This window comes from Catharus ustulatus, chromosome 14, assembly GCF_009819885.2.
Source record: "Catharus ustulatus isolate bCatUst1 chromosome 14, bCatUst1.pri.v2, whole genome shotgun sequence".
Lineage (NCBI taxonomy): Eukaryota > Metazoa > Chordata > Aves > Passeriformes > Turdidae > Catharus > Catharus ustulatus.
In genome coordinates, this window is record NC_046234.1 from 10,079,131 (window position 1) to 10,100,070 (window position 20,940).

The window sequence follows — 20,940 nt, forward strand, 5'->3', positions numbered from 1 at the left end:
CGCTGTGTGTGCATGCTTTGAACACATCCTGCATTTCTCTGTGTGACTGTATTTGCTGCACATGTGACTTTATCTTCCTCCAGCCCCTGCAAGGCTTGTTTTCTCTACCCCCACTTCATGGCTGCTGCTGTATTGTTCCATTAGGTCAGATGATGTTCTGAACTGTTGAGGCAATTGGAAGAAAATGGAAAAAAAAAAAAAAGAAAAACAAGACTGTATTTCTCCACAATCGTGTGGGATGTAATTCCTGCTGCTTGTAAAGGACTTCATAATTAATAGAGGTTAATTTACCTGGCAATGCTTTACGCTGTTTCCCATGCACTGGGTAGTATCACACTCAGAAATGCTGTGTCCTACTACTTAAAAAAACCCCACCAAATTAATATGTAATAGTGAGCAATGGTATTACATGTTATTACATGCATAAGTATGCAGCTGATGCCCTAATATGTTGATAACGTGTGATTTGTTTTTTGACAACTGTATGACACAATTTAGTTCTTATGATCAGATAGGTGTCAGTCCATGCAAAATGTTTGGTAACTCAATTTCTTAGTGTTAGTGGTACAATGGACTTGAACACACGTCATTTAATTTCAGCAGAGAGGCAAAGATGGAAGATGAAGAGCCACTGATTCATTCATCTTGTTGCTCAAGATGTGTCTCTGCCAATTCATATTGAGTGTTCTGTATTGGAAAGAGCAGTGTGGCAGCTCATACAACTATCCTGAGGACTTGGCTGTGAGAATTCTCTAACTAACCAGGGGAAAATATAGTAGGAAGCTAGAAGGGTAAATGTCCCTGGAGTGCTTGTTACTACTCATAATTTTTGTGCCTTAGTTTCACATCAGATTTTTGAAAGTGATCTGCTTTGAAAGGCTGATTTTCTTCTGCTCTGAACCATATGAAAGTCTTACTGTTCTAGCTGCTTTCCAGGCTTTCATTTGTTTTGGATTGTCATGACTGCTTAGTTTTTGAGGGTTAGGGAGGATGTATCCATGGCAAAAGATCTGCTGGCTTCTGTAATATTGTCATTGCTGAAGATAGCTTAAATTTTGTTTGTGAGCTTACATTAGTATTGAAAGACTGAGGCTTTTAAAAGGTTTAGTAACAGAGGCTTTCCTGGCCCCTGCTCTGCAACCTGGACATGCTCGGACCCTAATCCCCTGTCAGTTGTCTGTGATGATCCTGAGCCAGTGCCAAAAGAATCAGATGGCCACAAAAAGAGTCCTGAGAAATTTTAGTGACTGGCATATTACTAGTGTTAACATACTTCATCATAGAGCAGTAACCAGAAGCCTTTAAGGTCTACCAAATTTTTAGTTTTCCAGAAGTTTTGAAGTGTTAAACTCCTTTGTTTTACCTGCTGTCTTCACATATATAAAATTAATAAGAGAACATTCTTCTAAAAGTGTCAAAGGAGTGGCGATGAAGGTTTTCAAATAAGCAGTACTTCCTTATATGCAAAACTCTTTAAATTTCATCCTGCAGTTTTCATGATTTTCCTCTAAAAAATGTGCATCTGTAGAGCTGACTGTAGAGATATCTTAAGCCTCCCTATTTTAGTCCCTAAAATAATAAAAGATTTTCAATCTGTTTTGTTTTTGAAAGGAAGGACAGGAACAGGTGTTTTTTTAAATTCATTTCCTATTGGTATGAAACTTTTGTGATTTTTCTTTTTCCTCTTGCCCCCAAATCTGTCTCATATTTCACAGACAAGAGAACAGAGTGATGGTGTGTCACATCCAGTTATATCAGTCACTTGGGCAGTCATTACTGACACAGCTTAATGCAGTCTGACTGATGTAATCAGACATGGTGTCTCTCACAATGTGCAGTGTCACCCCGAGAAATATAGACACAGGTTTCAGAAAAACACAGTTAAGGGTTTCACAAAAGAAATAATAACCCATGGCATTGTGTCTTCAGACAGACACTCAAAAGAAGTAGGTCCTTCTGGACAGAACAGGATGAGTGTGCTAAATTCCTTTCCTTAGGGAGTGCAAGGTTCTTTTGGGCCCCACTTGAATGATCCCCATTTATAAAGCAGCTAATGCAACTTTCTGCAATAGTAATTTCTCTTTCTGTTCCTCACCTAAAGCACAATTATGTCCATCTCGAAAAGGTATTTTGAGTCCTTTCCATTTTGGGATGCCCAGCTTGTGGCCTCCTCAGGGTTTCTGCTTTCAGTGAGCTGATCTGAGATATTTCACATTTGTCTTTCAAAGTTGAGAATGTCCAAACGTCTAGCCACAGAAAAGGAAATTTTAATTTTGAAAGGCACAGTGTAGCATCAATGTCATAATTTGTTTCCATGTTGTTTCCACTGATGGCATTTTGAATATATTTTACTATTCTTACAGTTTAGTTGCTGCAGCTTAAGCGCCCAGATGCAAACAAAAGCTTGTATTTATACTTCTTGATGTCTAGTTAGAGCAGGGATCCCTTTTCTGATCATTAAAGGCGAGTATTCAACTGGACCTGATGATTTCACAAGATGGTTTGAATTTATTGATCCAAATCTGAACTTTAGCTTTCCTGACCTCCAGCACAGCATGTGAATTCTGAGGTCCACTGAAGTCAGTTCCAAGCTTCCCATTCTCTTCAGCAGGGCAGGCTCAGGCATGCAGTGTTGCATTTTGGGCTATGAGAGTGACTAATGCAATATAGCAGCAAGTTCCTTTGTGTAGTGGAGAAGTAAAAAGCCTTTATCTAAAGAAACACCACACTTACATAGAGCAGTTTGTGGAGCGAGACCCAGACACAACCTGATTGGTGTGAGGAAGGCAACACCTCTTTAAAACATGTTTCTATGAAAATATCAAGTCTCTCACGTCTCCAGCAGGTGTTTAATCATTGTTATAATTTTTTGTCCTTGAGTAGCCTGAGAACAAGGCTGTTTTCTTGGTTCCCAGCAGTATCCTAACAACAATGCAGAGGTCACTTCAGGGACTTACTGAACTTGAAGTTGTTTGAAAAAATTGTCCAGTTGGTTAAACTGGCAATGGGATAAGACATACCACTGAAGTGTCTCTGAAGGATGTTGAGCCTGTGGAAAACCACCTTTTACTATCACCTAAGCAAGTAAGAACTGAAAATTCCATTGAAATGGCAAAAAATTAATAAGCTACAATGAGAGAAATGTTTGTCTATACTTTAAAAAAACAAACAAACCAAAAAACTGTCTATAAGCCTTGATTTGGGATCCATTCATTACTAAAATCAAAGTAATAAACACTAATGTGATTCTGGACTCATAAATTCTACTGGAGACATCATCAAGCTGTAATTATAACAGACATTTAAATTAATGGGTTGGACATAAATTTAGCTATCAAAACTGTTTTAAAAATATAGAACTTAATCTGTACTTCTGTCTCCATCTCCAGAAGTACTTTTAACATCTGTTCTTAAAAAAAGCACTTTTAACTTGATTGTTTTTCTCCCTAAAAGTGAAAATGAATGCAAATAATTTGTGCTGTAAATTTAAAAAAAAAAGCCCCCAAAAAAAGAATCCGTGCTGGAAAACAAACGTGTCTTTGCCTCTCTGTCAGCAACATTTTAATGATCCCCTTACAACTTTGCTGTCTCTGAACTTAGATCTGTTTCAGCTTCCTCAACTTAATTTGCATTCAGTGCTATTTTGCTGTTTTGGGAAGTATTGATTGAGAAAACAATGTAACAGTTTTTATACAATGACTGTAAGAAATGGAGGAATGGGACTGTGGAGTTGCACTGTACAGGGACCTGTTGATACCTCTACAAAAATATTCAGTCCTATAAAGGTGTCATTGCCTGATACATCCAATATATGCTGCTGTCTATTCTTTCTGTAGAGGGTAGCAGTTGAAATGGTTAATGTGCTACATATTTTTAGGTGAAAATTAATTAGCGTGAATAGGCACAGCGCCCTATGGTGTCACTGTTTAGTCAGTTTTCTATGGAGAATCACATTTCAATAGCAAAAACAATGTTTTTTTTTCCTGTGTGTTCTAAAGGCATAACAAAAATAAACAAAATTAGTAACTGATGTGTCATCATATTTTCTTTCTTTCTTTGTCATCTGTTCCACTGCCATTAGTGAAGGAAACCATGTGGGGGAAAAGATGAACAAAACCTAAATGAAAAACCTCAGACAAATGTTATTTTTCTTTTCCAGTGCTGGCACTGCCAACTCCTGCCTGGTGGTACGGGATAAATTTGTCTCAGTAACATAATTAGAATCACCTGGATGGAAATGAGAACTGCCAGGGTGTTTTAGATGCTCCCTGTTTGGTGCTGTGTGACAACGTGATGGACGTATGCTGCATTTTGAGTCTCTAAATCACTGAGATAACTGACCTAGGAAAGAGAGAAACAAGAGACTGCTTTGAAAAATTAATAAGAGCAAGTCGTTAGTAAATACAGGGAGGAGAACAAATAGAGCAGTGAAGTCTGTTCATATGTTAAATCTGTTAAGATGTAGTTGATCAGAAAGTTTAAAAATTATCATAGTGTGGCTAATCTGAAATGTGATCAGAGGTAAAATGTCTTGTGATTTGTGCAGTTAAATATTTGACAGAAGTGATGTTTGTTATGACCTTATTATTGTAATCAGTTTGAGTGTGAGGGGTTGGTTGGTTGATTTTTTAATAAATGCAACCATTGTGTTACCTGTAGTGTCTCAGTCCTCCCTCTTCTCTCGAGTCTGTTCTGACCCATTTGTCACTTTGGAGGTTTTATGAAGTGTAGCAGGGAAGAGCTGGATCTATTGTATCGCATCTGTTAGGGGTCAAAACCACCGCCCAGGAACATGCTGCTAATGGGGAGGTAATATTTAATACAACGAAAGACTTAGCTTTTCTTTCTCCATTCTTGGATAAATCTATACTAATGTCTAATACAAATATTGCTTTAAGAGGCTGTAGGCTTTTTCTTCTATTATATCCTGCAACTGCAACTCTGATTATGGGCTGTTCCATCTGCAAAGATATTTTCAGGTATATTTAGCTTTAAGCATGTGTGTAGATATTGCTGAATAACCAGATTGCTTGCACATACAGATGAATGAACAGGCGTAAAGTTGTGAAGCTTATCCTCCCCAGTGCCAAAACGTAGAATTTAAGGCTGGTTACTCCATAAATTGTTTGACGCTGTGTACAAACACCTTGCTCAATGATTTACTTAATAATTGATTATTCATAAAACACTAAGATGTTCTTGGTGTTTTGTTTGGCCTGTTTTTTGGGGTGGTGGGGTTATTGTTTTTGAAAATGACAGGATTATATTTTAATTATATACTAAACTTGCTCTTTTTTTTTCCCTTGGAAAAGGATTTGGCTCTTCTCTTTCCAAAGAAGTACACCTTAGCACGTGGCCTAAGAAACTGTTTAGGGTCTGTGTTTGCAATCTTGAAAATATCTTTTCTTTCCACGTAGGAAACTGTGGTAGATATTTGGTGTCAGAAATCTGTGACAGAATAGCATATTCTCAAAAGAGGGTATAAGGGCATTTTTTTGTGTAAATCACATTACCGAGTTTTTGTAGGAATATGCTTTTGAGTTCCCTTTGTTGTATTCAGAAGCAACTATTTGATAAACACTTCCTGAGAATATCCAGCTTCCTGTTAGTAACTCTAGGTAGCACTTTTAGTGAGACAGGTGAGAGGTGCCAGCTTTGCTTTGTTTACTTTCCCCGCTGTCAAGTGTTTCTGTGTACGGATAATGTGGAACATTGAGACTGCATTTCCCTTAAGGGCACAACTTTTCAAACACAAACAGGGTAAAAAAGCATTCTAAGAAGCAGAAAATGGCTTGGGTTTGCCTCTCTAAATTGATAGGCACACTTCAGGCAGTTTGTGGTACCTGAAATAGCTTTTATTCTTTTTGCTTGTACTTGGCAATGTTTGAAGCTGATGATGTCTCTTTAAATCTACTGTCAATTGTGCTGCACTTCTCCTTATGTCTTGTGTTTGCTCTGCTATCAACTGGGATGAAGAAGATAGGCAGGCAAAAGTAATTAATTTTTAATATTTCACATTCTTCTTATAGATGGAGGAGGGACAATTTCAAATTAAAGCAGCTTTACTTCTGCAAGAAAAATATATTTGCTTGTATCGCTTCAAATTTTTATTAGACCATATTTTATTGTTGAGAAGTGTCAAGTTGATACACTGAATAATGCAACATGGACTGACCTACTTGAATGTTGAAACATTGATTCACCTGTCAGCATTTTTGAGCAAATGAAAATATTTGTTCTTGTCTTCAAATGGAAGTACAAAACAAAACAAATGTTTCCAGGCATGAGTAAATCTCAGTGGACCAAGCTTATCATATATATTGTAAACTCCTAATGTGATCAAGAGTATTCTTTATTTAATGATGGTAAACCAGAAACCTGTGATCAATAACATAAAAATTCATGACCATGTTAGAGTATGTCACATTAGTAGTTAATATCTACGACCCGTATTTCATGAGAATATTTGAAACATTCTATTATAAAGCTTAATATTTAGTATAAACATATTCTGAAACTTCTGCATATAATCGTTAATAAAAGAAAAAGCACTTCAGCTCCTGAGCTAGAGGGCACAACTTTAAGTAGCCCATAAAAGGAGACAACATGTCCAAGCATTTGTTATGTAGGTGTCTTTTAGGAATATTCAATTTCTGTACTGAAAGAGCTCCCCAAATTTTTATTAGCCATCTGTTTATAGTAGGTGTGTACTGGGCTTTTTTTCCATTTCACTATAATTATTACTCTGGCATCAAGAACAAGTTGAATTTGTGGCTTGTCTCCTGAAGTTCTGCTTTCATTGCATATGGTTCTCTCCATTAAAATACAGACCAGTTGCTCAACCCACTTTAAGGGGAAAGCACTGGGCATGCTGCTCCCAGAATTAGGCATGCAGGCACATTACCAGGAGCAGTAATTGCATACATTATTTGTTGGCTGGAGCACTGATTGTGTGTATAAATTTTCAAATTATTTTACTAGCTGCAACTCATTTCTGGTGAGCATCCACTACCACCTCCTTTCCTAAGAAATGAAATGTCTTTTCTAGGTAACTATTTATGTTTACACTTAGGGTTTATAATGATTAATGACAAATGTTTTCATGTTTGCTGTTCTGAATTGCATATGCGTTGGCCTGACCTTTGAATGAACAGTGCGATGGGTGCTGCTTGGAAAATATGGAACAGAGTGGATTAAGTATAGATTTTATAAAGCAAAGGAAAATTGGAGGAGAGGAATTCATTTGGTTCTTGAGGAGGAGGATCAGTTCTAGACACAAAGCTGTTCCAAGAAATGCTTTAGTTATGTCTGATGGCAACAGGTTTTTTCCTGTTGCTACTGATCTTTTCTTTGGACACTTTTGCCCATGAACTTTTGCCTTGAATGGGGGCTTCTTTTCTCTTTTGATTAAGGAATGAAGAGGCAGTTCTGCCAAAGCTGCTCTTGCAGGTGGCTGGTACTCAAAGGGCCATTCTAACATGTTGCTATTCAAAGGGTGTTCCTGTGCAGAAATGAAGCTGTGCCCTGTGCTGTGCACAGAACCTTAACTACAAATGGTGAGGAATATCCTTGTTGCACAAAGATACTGAGATATGAATGATCTCAGTCGTATAAGGCACCCCTGGGATGACTGTGTCTTTTTGAGAGAAAACTTCTAGGAGTTACTCTCTTCAGTTTTATCCCATCTTAATGAATGCTGATTTACTCAAGATCATGAAAAAGTACAAGACAGTTCTCAATTCTTTCATATGTATGTCGAATTTCCTCAGCTTTTTAAAATAAATAGAAGTGTTTCAACAAAGAAGGGAAGAAGTAAGCTCAGAACTACTGAAAAAGTGTTTCTTCTGTTTCAGCCCTATTTTTAGATACTGTTCAAGAAAGCTTTTGAAATTTTTCATCGCTCTTCTCAGCTACTCACCACCAAGTTAATAACTGCCCATTTAAAATTCTGTGTAGTTAAAATAATTGTTGTCTCTGTTCCTCTCTTTCTTTCTTTTTCACAAACATTTAGAACATTTATATTTTTATGGCTTCAGATACTTAAGTTGTGGTATCAAGCATGTACTCTCAATTATCTATCAGAATTAATGAGCAAGCTTACCCATGAGTGTCTCATTTTTCACTGTGTACAAAATAAGCAGGAAGGGCATATTTTAGTATCCATAGGCTGCTGTAGGTATAACATTATTTTGATATATGGCATAGCCTCCTTAATGAGATCATTGCAGGAGTGTTTTGCATGTGGTAGATGCGTAAAATGCAGATAATTTTTGTAGCTGACAGCAACCATCACACTGACTCATGCAAGGTTTGTGCTGTAAATTTTCTCTGAGCTGCAGATATATCAGCAGTATCCCTTGCATATCTAAAATATTATATTGTGCATATTTTCACCTGTATTCAAGCAGTGTTATGGCTTAGTTTGTTTTATCCTTGGAAAGTGATATTTTAATGCTAGTGTTTTCCTGTTTTCCATAAAGTAACATTGAGGGGAATGTATTATTTCCTTGAAAATAAAATATTATTGCCAAAGATGAAACATTAGCAGTCTTGCTGATGTGAACTTGCAGGTCTATTCCTGGTTTATAGTTTATATATATATATTGATAGGGTGCAAGCTGGGCAAATGCCCTGATCTCCTGCTGTATTCAAAACAGCAGAAATAAACCTGTAGAACCTGGACTTTTTTCACCTAGCCCTTGGTGCTGTTTGAAAATCAGTCTTTTAAAGAAGTTAATACTTGAACATTTGGCATCTCATTATTATCTAAAATCTTGGCCTTGAGCTTGATGGACCCATTATCACTCTTCACTCAGTCAGACTTCAGTTTGAATAGTGTCTCCTCTACAGTGTCATTATGGGATTTGGGGTTTTTTACATTGATCTTCTCTGCTGTTTGCTTTTGTTTCTCTTAACATAGGTGAATTGAACTGAAGCATGACTTTTTGAACAAAAAATAAACCAGTTATTTGCTGTTAAACAAAATTATTGTGTTTATCTTTAGATGTGTATCATACAGTCAGAGGAGCACCAAAAGATGGTAATGGGTATTTGCTGTGTAGTGCAGTTATGTATCTCTTCTATAATGTCCTACAAAGTTTGTTTCATGAGACTTTCAGGGGAATTTCAACTTGTCTCAGCAAACTCATAATCTTCAAGCAATGATGAAAACAGTAGGACTTTGTTCATTACTCTCTGAGATGGCTGTCAGGTCCAAAATGCTTTATATTTTTTCTGGGTTTCTGGTGTTCTCATTCTTCATCCCCACCTCACCCATCCCAGTAAAGTGGATGTATGATCAGCCTTTGGTGTCAAAAGATACCTGAGCTTTGAATGCTACTCTTAATTTAGAAGGCTTTTACACAGGAAAAATAGGTGTGATCTAATTATAGATTGGCTGTAATTCCACTTGAATGTATTTGAGAATTCTTTCAAACACAATGCTTTTTAAACCTACTTTTATATTTTAAGGTATAGTTCCTAAATTTTTGTTAGGGTTATGGTTTCAGCAATCTTTGCCATTAGGAGTCCTGTAGAACACTTTATTTCTCAGAAACCAAGCTCTGTGTTTAATGTTTTCTTTAATAGACTACCCCAATCTCACATCTCTTTACTGTCTAATGAAATATAACTGTGTAGTGAAACTGCCTAAGTTGAAAATAGCAGTTTTTGTAATGAGGAAGGAGCATAAAAATGATTTGGGATGAAGATACTGATTAGATTTTAAAGGCAAAAATCTAAATGAGATCTGCCAAATTGATAAGTGATGTCTCAATGCAATTTTAATGAACACAAGCTCTTTTGAGGGAATGCTAGATTAATAGTAAGCTGTTTTCAGGATTTTGTTTACCTTGGAGAGCACATTAGTTACAGCAGTGACACCTGCATATTCTGTAGACTGGTCTTTCCTTTCCCAGCAATTAAATCATGGCCTTAGGAAGCTGAGTGATGAAACACTTACTGACTTCTGGGAGGTGAGGATTTTGTCCTGAAGCTTCATATTAATATAAGTTGTTGGGAAGTATATATAAAATGGAGGTAATATGATGAAGGAAGGACTCTGAGAGCTGTTAAAGAGAAACCTGCAAACAGAAAGGTGAACTTCTTTCTTGACACAGCACAGGCTGAATAATCAGCCTAAATTGGAGGCTATTACCCATATTTCTTAACTTCAGTTCTTGTTCTTTTGTGTTCTTTATCAAACCACGTATATGATTAATCAGTTAATCATATTAGATATGATTATAGATATAGATATCGATGTATATAGATATAGAGAAGATAGAGGTAGATATAGATGATATAGATATAGATGATACAGATAAACAGGTTAACCTGAGAGTTTCTCTGTTTCGGGAATTCAGTGTTATCATGACAGCTTCCTCCTTCAAGGAGCACGGTACTCCTGCTGCACAGTGGCAGCAAACAGCTCTGCAGTCATCCTGGAACTCAGTTACCACAGCAACGTGGTCCCTTGTATGAGCAGAGGAAGCAAAACAGATGGAAGAAATATTGTGCTACTCCAAGAAATCTCAAGGTTTCCAGAACAATGACACTTCAAATTCCAATTTCCCGCCTCAAAAATGTTATTCAAGCTGCTTTGCTATATATATTGTAAAATCATGAAAGTTGGTGTAAAAAGAAGACCCCTTTCCTAGTGAGCTACCAAAGATATAAATGGAGATTTACTAGCGTAAAGCTAGGAAGTTGAGAGGTGTACAGTTTATACTTCAGTCTGGATAGTTTTCTATCCTATGGACAAAGCATTTAAGAGTACACTTGACATTTTCTCAGAACTTACTGAGAAGTCCTCCTTTGAGCTACTTGTGGACATAGGGCTCATTCTTTTTCTCTCACTCCTGTGAACCTACATCTGTATCTACGAAAAATCACCCTCAGAAGTGCTAGCCAGATTATCCTTTGTGTTTTGAAAGATACTGTAACTAACTTGGAAAAAATACCAACTTATTATGAAAATAAGTATTTCTTATAGAAAATAAATTATTTTCATAATTTACAAGAACTTTTCCACTATTAGGATTTCAAGTTGCTTTGTTTTAATGAAAATGTTGAGTTTTTTTCTGGAAAGAAACTTTGTAGCTCCAAACAGAACTTATTTCAGATAAATTATAGGGGGGTTTTTTCTTCTCTCTCCTTTTTTCTCTCTCTCCTTTTTTCTCTCTCTCCTTTTTTCTCTCTCTCCTTTTTTCTCTCTCTCCTTTTTTCTCTCTCTCCTTTTTTCTCTCTCTCCTTTTTTCTCTCTCTCCTTTTTTCTCTCTCTCCTTTTTTCTCTCTTTCTCTCTCTCCTTTTTTTTTTTTTTTCTCTCTCTCCTTTTTTTTTTTTTCTCTCTCTCCTTTTTTCAGAACAACTCTTTAAACACAGCATTTCTGGTGGTGGATATAAAGACAGTATTGGTCACTTTTGTGGTGGAGTTGAGCTCACTGAATTGGGTTTCCTCCCACATGATCTGTGAGAACATCTCATAGTAGGTGTAAGCAGAAGTATTTCAGATTTTATGTTGAATGACTTCCTAACTGTTCATGCTAAAAGTGACATTCCAGTATTTTTTTAATGGAGAAGTAAGGGCCAATTAAGCAATGATTAATTTAATTCCCTCTATTTTGTTTTCAAAACTGTAAATAGTCCATATCACTGATTATAGTGTAGCAAAGAATATACCACTTCAGAACACCATGGAATATTGCAATTTTTAAATTTGGTGAAGAATTCAAGAATATTTTAAAACTTGATTTGAAAAGAACTATGGTAGCAATTTGAACAAACCTGTAAAATGCTTATAGAGTAACTCAGTGAGAATAACCCTGGCTATGTGATTAAATACAAATATGAAATAGATGGAGCACTGAAAGGTCAATTGTACAGACAAATTACTAGTTCCATCAGCTGTTTCATGTCTTATAGTTTGTTACTCAGATTGAAATGATATATATTCTATATATGTCTAAGCTGACCTCAAGAAAATGGCACTGGAAATAGGTATGAGTGGAAAAATAGATAGGGAGATGGTAGATAGAGTTGTTTGGGGGTTTGAAACAGAAAAAATTTGCAAATAATCTAGTGTATCACTTCAGACTTACAGAATTTGACCAAAAATATTTCAAACTTGTTAATTTAACCTTTTAGTATCCTTTGCTTTGTTTGTTTTGGCTTTGTTTTTTGTAAATAGTTTAGGCAATATATTATACAAGTTCCTAAGAGAAGCTTGTCACTTTGAAAGTTATCACTTCACTAGAAAGGAAGACCCTGGGATTTACTGGCCAGTCAGCCTCCCCTCTGTCTCTGGGAAGATCAGGGAACAAAGTTCCCCAGACACTCTGCTAAGGCACAGGGAGGACGGGGAGGTGACTGAAAACAGCAGCAGAGGTTCACCAAGGACAGGGCCACCCAGTGACCCTGTCTGATGGAGTGACAACATCAGCAGACAAGGGAAGGGCTGTGGATGTTTGACTGCAATTCTGTGAGGCATTGACATAGTCCCCCACAGCATCCTTCTCTCTGCAGTGATGTGGATTTGATGGGTGGACTTTTTGGTGGATAAGGAATCGGTTGCATCAAGGGCAATGGTCCACTGCTTAATGTCTGGATGGAGGCTGGTAACAAGTTGTGTCCCTGAGGGGTCTGCACTGGCACCAGGACTCTTTACTGTCTTCATCAGTGCCACAGTCAGCGGGACTGAGCACACCCTCAGCGAGTTTGCAGACAATACCCAGCTGTGTGGTGCAGCTGGCACACCTGAAGGACAGGATGACATCCAGAGGGACCGGACAAACTCAAGAAGTGACCCCATAGGAATCTCACTAAGACCAAATGCAAGATGCTGCACCTGGGGTGTGGCTACTTCCATTGGCAGTCCAGGCTGGGAAATGAACAGATGCAGAGCAGCTCTGCCCAGAAGGATGTGGGGAGCTGCTGGGTGAGAGGCTGGACATGAGCCAGCCACAGGCACTCAGTGCAGAAAGCCAAACGTATCCTAGGCTGCATCCAGAGCCCTGTGGGCAGCAGGGATGGAAAAGATTCTGCCCAGCTCTGGTGAGACCCCACCTGTAGTGCTGTATCCAGCTCTGGGGTCCCCAGCACAGGAAGGATGTTAACGGGTTGGTGCAGGTCCAGAGGAGGGTGACAAAAGCATCAGAGGGCTGGAGCTGAGGGGTGCTAGATTCTCCCCCACCCCCTGCACCATTCAAGGCCAGGTTAGATTGAGGCCCTGAGTAATGTGATCTAGTTGAACATTGGAATAAATTGCCTTTAAAAGCCTTTTCTGACCAAAATCAGTCTATTATTTTTGGTCACCTCTGTCCTAGATTTTGTAAGAGGTGTTGCTTCACGAAAGTGTGTGCAAGAGCAGTCACACAAACATTATTTCTGTGAATATTTTTTTATTATTCGATAGCAAGAAGACAGGTATCATTTGGTAAAACAAGCAAGCAGTACTTTTTTCTATGTGGGTCTTACTGAAATTAAGGGGGGGGAAAAGCCAATGCATTCACCTGATGTTTTCTAGTTGTTACCATGTTACACATGCTACAACTTGACATCTTAGTAAAATTCTTGATTTTTTTTTTTCCCTATCAAATAAGCTCGTCTAAGTTATGATGCCTGAAATACATACTTCTCACATTCTGCTTACTGAATTCCTTTTCCCTATATATCACTATGGATGAGTTCTGGAGCAGATGAAACCATATTCTATTTTTTCACGAAAATGGGCAGCTGAAATAAAGTAATGCATTGGGAATACTTATGGTTTGTTCCTGATCCTAAGTATGCTGGTTGTTGGATGAAATAATGAACATTCTATCTGCTTGAAATCAGTAATTCTTTGCGATGTTTTGTAGCTGTTCTGAATATATTTATTTCTTATAGCATGAAAAATATTCTAATGCATGTGAAAAAAAATTTAGAAAACAATAGTGCAAATGAAAACAAAGCTTCATTTTTTCTTATGTAGAAGAGAATTGCAAAGTCGCCTCATTCACAGTTCCTAGACAACCTTTATTCATTTTTCAATATCTTGCAGCCTAGTTAATCTGTGTTATATAAACACATTAATGCAAGAGAATCTGTTTTCAGACAATATCTTGACCTTCAAAATTTGTGCCAACTGATGTCTCTTAAGCCCAATTCCAAATCTAGTAATTAATGGATGCAATCCTCGTTATCATGAAGCAGAGAAGGGGACTTTGATGTTGCAGGTGTACTGGTGCAAACCACATGGAGTCCTAGTAGATTTAGCCTGGTAGAGCACACAACTGATTATTTTCCTTCTTGATATTTTCTTAATGAAAAAATCTGCTATAGAATTTTTCTTTATAGTGTGTCTTGCTTTTATGCATTGTTTTCCTATTATTCATAAATATATGCTATATTTCAGTGTTAGTAATAACAAGTATTTTTTATGTGAAGGGCTATCCAGAAGTGGAGGCTACTGCAGAATCTGGAGGGTCACAAATATCATTAATTTTTTGGTTAAACAGTACTATTTAATGCAGAAGTCATTGTTTTGGAACAGTGACTGACTGCTTTGAACACATCTGGTATATTTTGCAGCTATGTTGCAAGTCCAATTTATTCTTCAGATTTGAATAAAAATGTTTTCATCTGTTATTTTCTTTACAGCAGCATAGTCCTGCCACAGTCCTCAGCTGAGCTTGCAGGAGATGGAGAGAGGCTTCACTGAATCTTCACAAAGGGAAGAATTTTCCAATTAATAATTAAATTGGTTTAAAAGAAGAAACTACAGCAAGATTTTGCTCTGAATCGCCTGGTCTCAGGTATGGCATCAGATTAAAGTCTGGGAAAAATGTGGACATAAAAAGACAGTGAATTATTAGAGCTAAGAATTAAATCAATAGTTTTCTCCTTGTAGACTGGTTCGTACAGAGCTGACATTTTTCAAAGTTACTTCTGAATAAGATTTAATATGCAAATTATGTGTATATATACAAGTTATTGTGAGCAAAGACTACTTACTCAAAATATGTACTGAAAATTAAGCTGAGCAGTATGAAGACAAATTGAAAATTAGATTTAGGAGTTTAGCTGAACATTCAAAGAAGCATTTCTTTGCTTGTAGTGCTTGGAAGTAATCTCAAGGTTAATTACTGATAAAGTACAATATTTTGGTCCAATTCTAAATTCAAAACAGTAAAGGTGCCATAAAAGGATTGGTTTTCTGAGCCAGTGTCAGTTCCACAACTGACCTTTGTTCCAGCCATTTTAGTAATAGCATATGGATGTCTAGGCATTGCCTGTTGCTCCTTGGGACAGAATTCTCCACAAGTCAGATACTGCTCTCTCCTTTCTGTCCGCACACCTCTGCAATTTATTTTGGATTGGGACAGGCCTCTGTCATGAGAAGTATAGTTTGTGCTGGGTGAATAGACTGATGTTTCCGTTTTACAGGAAAAATAAACATACTGAAAATATATAGATTACTTTCTCTGGAAAGGTCATCGATGCATCAGAATGCAGCTGGAAGTCTCTGTAAATTGACTTAATGATATTGACAAAATTTCAGATTGTTTTCCAGTTCCAAGAGTTTATCCTTGTATAAAATGAATATTTGCAGTCCTTTTCATACCTGGTTTGGGGGTGCGCGGGGAAATGTTGGAGTTTTAGTTAATTTTAGTTTAAAACAGATAAAATTTTACTGGGGAAAAGAGCAGTAAAATAGAAGACATCATGAAATTAAACTAGTGCTGCAGAAAAGTGGCGTTTTGCCTCTAGATTTAATTTTAGAAATGAAGGAATTTGCTTTGGGGGAGAATTGAGTATGGCCATAATTTCTGTCAATTCTGTAACTTCTAAAGTATAGGATTGCAATAACAGACCTCAGATTACAAGGAGTACTTCATTCAATAGAAAAAGTTAAATTGTGGTAAGATTGCAGTCAATTCTTCTCCATATTGACTTGAGTTTTATTTAGTTTTTCTACTCAGTTCATCTTTACCTCCTTTAGCTTCTTTTTCTACACTCTCTTTGCTTCAAATGTGTTTACAAGGATGGATTTTGGATTGATAGAATGATAGAAATAACAAGACATCCCATTCACTAGCTAATTGGTAGTGCCCAAAGCCATATATAATTTCACACAATTTGTATGAAGCTCTGGCTGCTTTGTCCCTTACCATTGAAACCAAAGTCATTCTGTAGCTGTGGTTTGATGTAAATGTTGCTTTTTCCTGTTTTGAGTGTGTTAATGATAGTAGATGCATGAGCACACTGCATATGCCCAAGTGGGACATCAGTAACAAAAAAGAAAAATACATTTGTCATTGCATCAGAACCAATTCTAGATGATGCTACTTGCATCACTGCTTAATTTTCTGTGTCATCCTAATCAGTAATGTTGGCAAATATTAGGTCATTTTTGTTCTTTGTTTCTTGTATTCCTTCTTTTCACATAACAAGAAGATGGCTTTTTCAATGTAAAATTCATTTTCTTAACCATGGCACCCAAAGAATCAAAAAAAGTGGAAGTTCTGAGAAAGACATCAGCAAAACACTGCTGATGAAGATGCTTTGTCCTATCATGTAGCAGCATCTGACATGGCAGAACTATCAGGATGTTCATGACTTTCTCAATGAAGTTGTTCACAATACCAGAAAGAAAAGTGTGTGTTTACATCAGTTCTCCAGACTAAGTACAGAATTCCCATGATGTAAAAGAGTAAAGCAGCTGCTTTGGTGCTGACTACATGGCATGCAAACTTTATTCTGTTGTCTTGGCAAGCACCAGTTTAACTGTGGCCTTTCCTGTTCTCCTTTCCTTGCCAAATGTCCACTTTTTGTTGAGTTACATGCTAATGTGCTAAGCTCCATCAAGCAAAGACTGATTTTATTTAGAGAAAAGATTGTGCATTTGCACAGAATGTGTCAACAGGAAAGCTGGATTCTAAAGAGAAATAAAGGCTTCCCAGTTGTCACTGTGAAGATCAAGGGCAAGCATAAATATAGGACCTGGAGCACTGCCTGCTAGAAAAGTAGGTAAGACTTGAAATAACAGAAGGCAGCATTGAATACTGAGGTGATAAATATGACAGCTGCTATTCTCCTAAGGCTGGGATGAAAAAATGTGTAAAATCAGTATGATTCAATAAAGAAGTGTATATATTGATAGGTTTATCAAGCAACATATTTATGTGCAATGCTGTTTAAATAGTCTGCTTGTTCTTTGCAGTAAAACCAGTAGATGTGAAGAAGTTGGACTCTGTTTTATAGAATTTCATATATTTAGTATCCTAGGCTCAAGCATGCTATCCTGTTATCTTCCTCATAAATGGTATCTGGACTTTTTGTTTATGAGCATATTGGAAATAGCAAAGACAAGAAGGATCAATCACAGTGTTGTTTTGCTGTGATCGATAGAAGACTTCTGTGACAATAAGCTGGGAAATGGCTTTTTAGAACAGTTTATTATTCTATAGGTAAAATACTTTATAAGCTCTACCTTTGGCTGTGCTACCTAAGAGAATTTAACTCAACCCTTCTTTTCCCTATAAAGAGCAGACTGTTGCAGACATCTTATCTGACTCAGTTGTTTGCTTCCTTGTTAGATTCCTGTGAGTGCACCATGCTTTGAAAGAATGTACATAATGTGCAGGTATCAATTTGCAGGACAAGCACTGTCTCTCTGGTTTATTTAGTGAATAGCGTTATTGAGATGCCGGTTCTGACTAAGCTCTTTGGCTGTAGATCTTCTATCAGTTTATCATAAACAGTGAATGCTAAAGTAACAACATTATAAAACAATCAGAAGCCTCCCCAAATAGACAAATAGATAATCTCACTAATATATTTTAAATCTGTTAAAAGATATAGAACCAGCTATTTTAGTGTTGCTTTGGGGTCTGTATTAGAGCTAGTAGCAACGTTTCAAGAGGCACTGTCCTGGTTTGGAGGACAGGTGTCTGCTAAGGAAAGCAGGTGCCTCTGTTTGAAATTGAGAATGTAAACCTCCTCCCTCCAAATTATTATAATTTTGAAGCTAAAGGGCGCTCAGGCAAAGATATGGGAATTAGGAATAACAGTTCTTTGCTAGGAAATTTAAAATAGAAATACAGTACTACAAAGAACAAACCCAAAACACTGACACAGTCAGAATACAACTTGACACCCCGTCAGTCAGTGTTGGTAAAATTCTGATTAAATGGGGCTGCATCTTCCTGCAGTGACAGATGTGATTCAGTTGAAGCAGTGGTGCTGTAGAAGGGTGCTGTTTTCCTCTGAAGGTCCAGTGATGATGTGGAAAGGTCCAGTTTTCCTCTGGAATCTAGTAGGGAAAGAAGGCTGCTTTGGTGTTCCAAATCTCAGTTTTTATCTAGGTAGGAAAGGCTTGGCTCTTCCCCCTGACTGGAGCGTCTCACAATGGGATGATGTAATTTTATCAGTTATCAGTGGGACTTAATGGCTCATTAACAGGAGATATCTCATGGAGGAAGGATGGGTTGCGGAAAAGATAAGGATCACTGCCCCATCTGGTTTCAGCAGATGGTGATAGAATACATACTTTTGGTCACATCCTGTACTGCAACCCAAGTCAGGGGCATAAACAAACTATGTGTCTTTATGTGTGATGTACACTAATTTTATGTGATATACACTGATTTTAATATCAGGAAAAACCTATCAGATTTGCAAAATACCACCTTACACTTCAGGCTAATCTATGGAGCAACTGTTTTTTCAACAGATGCAGTTTTACCAGTATGTTTATACCATAGTATTCAAGGGACTTGCAAATTCAGGAAATTACAGAAAAAAATAATTACTATCATTATAACAGCAGAGATATTTCAAAATAAGTCTTTTTTTTTTCTAAGAAACAGCTGCACCTGGAGCTTTACTTACTAAATAAAAGTTTATCTTTATTTTCAAACAGTTTTCAATTTTCTGTATCATTGTGTATTTTTAATCAACTCTCTGAATTGTGAATATTCATCCTGAAGTATAAGCAGTGAAGGTCAAATATAATTATAATGATGACTTTGCTCACTCAAAAGCAGTTTATAGGATACAAATAAATATTTTTTACCTAGTAAAGCAAAACTGATTGTCTAACAGATGGCTTAGGTAAAAGTTCTTCCTGCGTTTTCACATTTTTAGTGAGTGCTTTAGTTATTTGGAAGAAAATAACAAGATTGGGATCATGTTAAATTGTTGCATCAAGGACTGAAAAGCAACCCTTAAAAACAGAAATTCTATCATACACCTCTTCCAAATCCTAATTTAATTTGACTTTTTTCTTCAGGATGAAAATGCCATTTGCCAGAAACACCTGAATTATGAAGCATAAGTACTCCCACTGATGCCTTAAGTTTTAGCTTTCATATTTTCCAGATTCTGTACTGCATTAGTATATAACTGAGCTTCATGTAAGTGTTAGCAAGTTCTCTTCACAGTTTAGGTAGTCCAAACAATCCTTTTCCAGCCTGAGAACCAAGCGAAACACTAATCTTAAAAAATTAGGATTTTAGTTTAAAGTTAGAAAAAACTGGGCTTGAGATAGTTACCTGAATATAATTGATTGCCTGTCAATTTATGTTTGCTTAGCTGTGCTTGCAATGTGAAGGATGAAACTAGTAGTTAGGTCCAAAGAACACGAACAATTGCAACCAGAAACTCATTCTTTGAAAATTGGAGTTGCCCCAAAAGCCATTTTCGTTAATAGAAAAGGTCAAGAATTCAGGGTGAGAAAGACTCAATTTACTTCCTCCTTTTAAGACCCCTCCCCACAAAAATGACCCCAGACTTAATTCAAGGAGCCAACCACGCTGTTTAATAGCCATTCAAGCTAATTACCATAGGAAGCAGGGGATGGGAGGGGCTGGTATTATGAATATGTAATTATTTAAACCTTTTGTCAATAGATAGACTCTGTGACCACCTGTGATTTTGCAGAGTGTATTAGGGGGCTACCCCACGCTGCTGCCAGAGCTGAATAAACATACACTTTGTAACTTTAAATTGTTAGAGAGACTTTTGTCTGTCGCAGGTTAGTATCAGTATTAGACCAATACTCATATTTTGGTAAATCACAAGGACACCATTGCAGCTTCAAGCCCAAAACTGTAAACAGCAAATTGAGGAGAGCAATCTGGGAGGATAGAACTTCAAAATCTGTTAACTGGACAATTAAACCAAATATGTAAATGGACCAAAACTTATAAAAGTGTGAAAACATGTGATCAATTATCCACCTTGGGTGTAGCCCCAGCCAGGCTCTTGTACTGCCCAAAAAGCCCTTGAAGGGCTTTTAATAAATACCCACTTTATTCCTTCAACACTGTCCAGCCTCTGTTACAGGTAGCCTCTCAAGGCATCACCACACTATTATCTTCAGTATGTTGTGAATTTTGCCTTTCAGTGCATTTGTTTCCTTACCAAAATTGTGTTTTAGGAAAAGTTATATTATAGATACATCTAATGACAACTTTGTAAAGAGCAAGTTCATTAATTTCAAGTACACAGGATAGATTTTTTAAATTAGGTAGTACAGACTTACACGGGACAGAAATGGCATTATTTTCCCTGGCAATTTGTGAATGCTGGGCTTTATTGTACCAGTTTTTTAGATTTGTCTCCCAGAAGCTGAGCAAAAAATGTTCTAATATTGCTCACATTTTCTTCTTTTACTCTAAGTGTGCTGTATAAATGATATCATGGAGCAACTTCTCTAGAACTCCTTCATTGTTCATTTATTGAGACAGGTAGGAATTTCTATTAAAGTTAATGAAGTCAGTAATTTGTACTAAATAACCAACATGACATTACTCCATGTATAGATGGAATATGTTCTAGATAACACCACAAGAAACCACTTTTCAGTGATTTCATGCAACATATGTAGGCATAGATAAGAGATAAGCTTTCTTTAACACTATCATATTATGACAACTCAATTTCCTGCTGAGTATGAA

The 20,940-nt window shown here is 36.9% G+C and overlaps 1 protein-coding gene across 5 annotated transcripts in view; it reads left to right on the forward strand.

Moving 5' to 3' along the window:
- TENM1 (teneurin transmembrane protein 1) overlaps positions 1–20,940 on the forward strand; it is an 817,608-nt gene that overhangs the window by 114,506 nt on the left and 682,162 nt on the right. For 4 of the 5 annotated variants that reach the window (XR_004419458.2, XM_033072761.2, XM_033072765.2 and 1 more), the window contains exon 3: positions 14,642–14,793. The gene's annotated coding sequence lies outside the window, so the exon portion shown is untranslated. Of the gene's footprint in view, positions 1–14,638; positions 14,794–20,940 lie in introns of all 5 variants that reach the window. The other variant, XM_033072762.2, reaches the window with a different exon arrangement.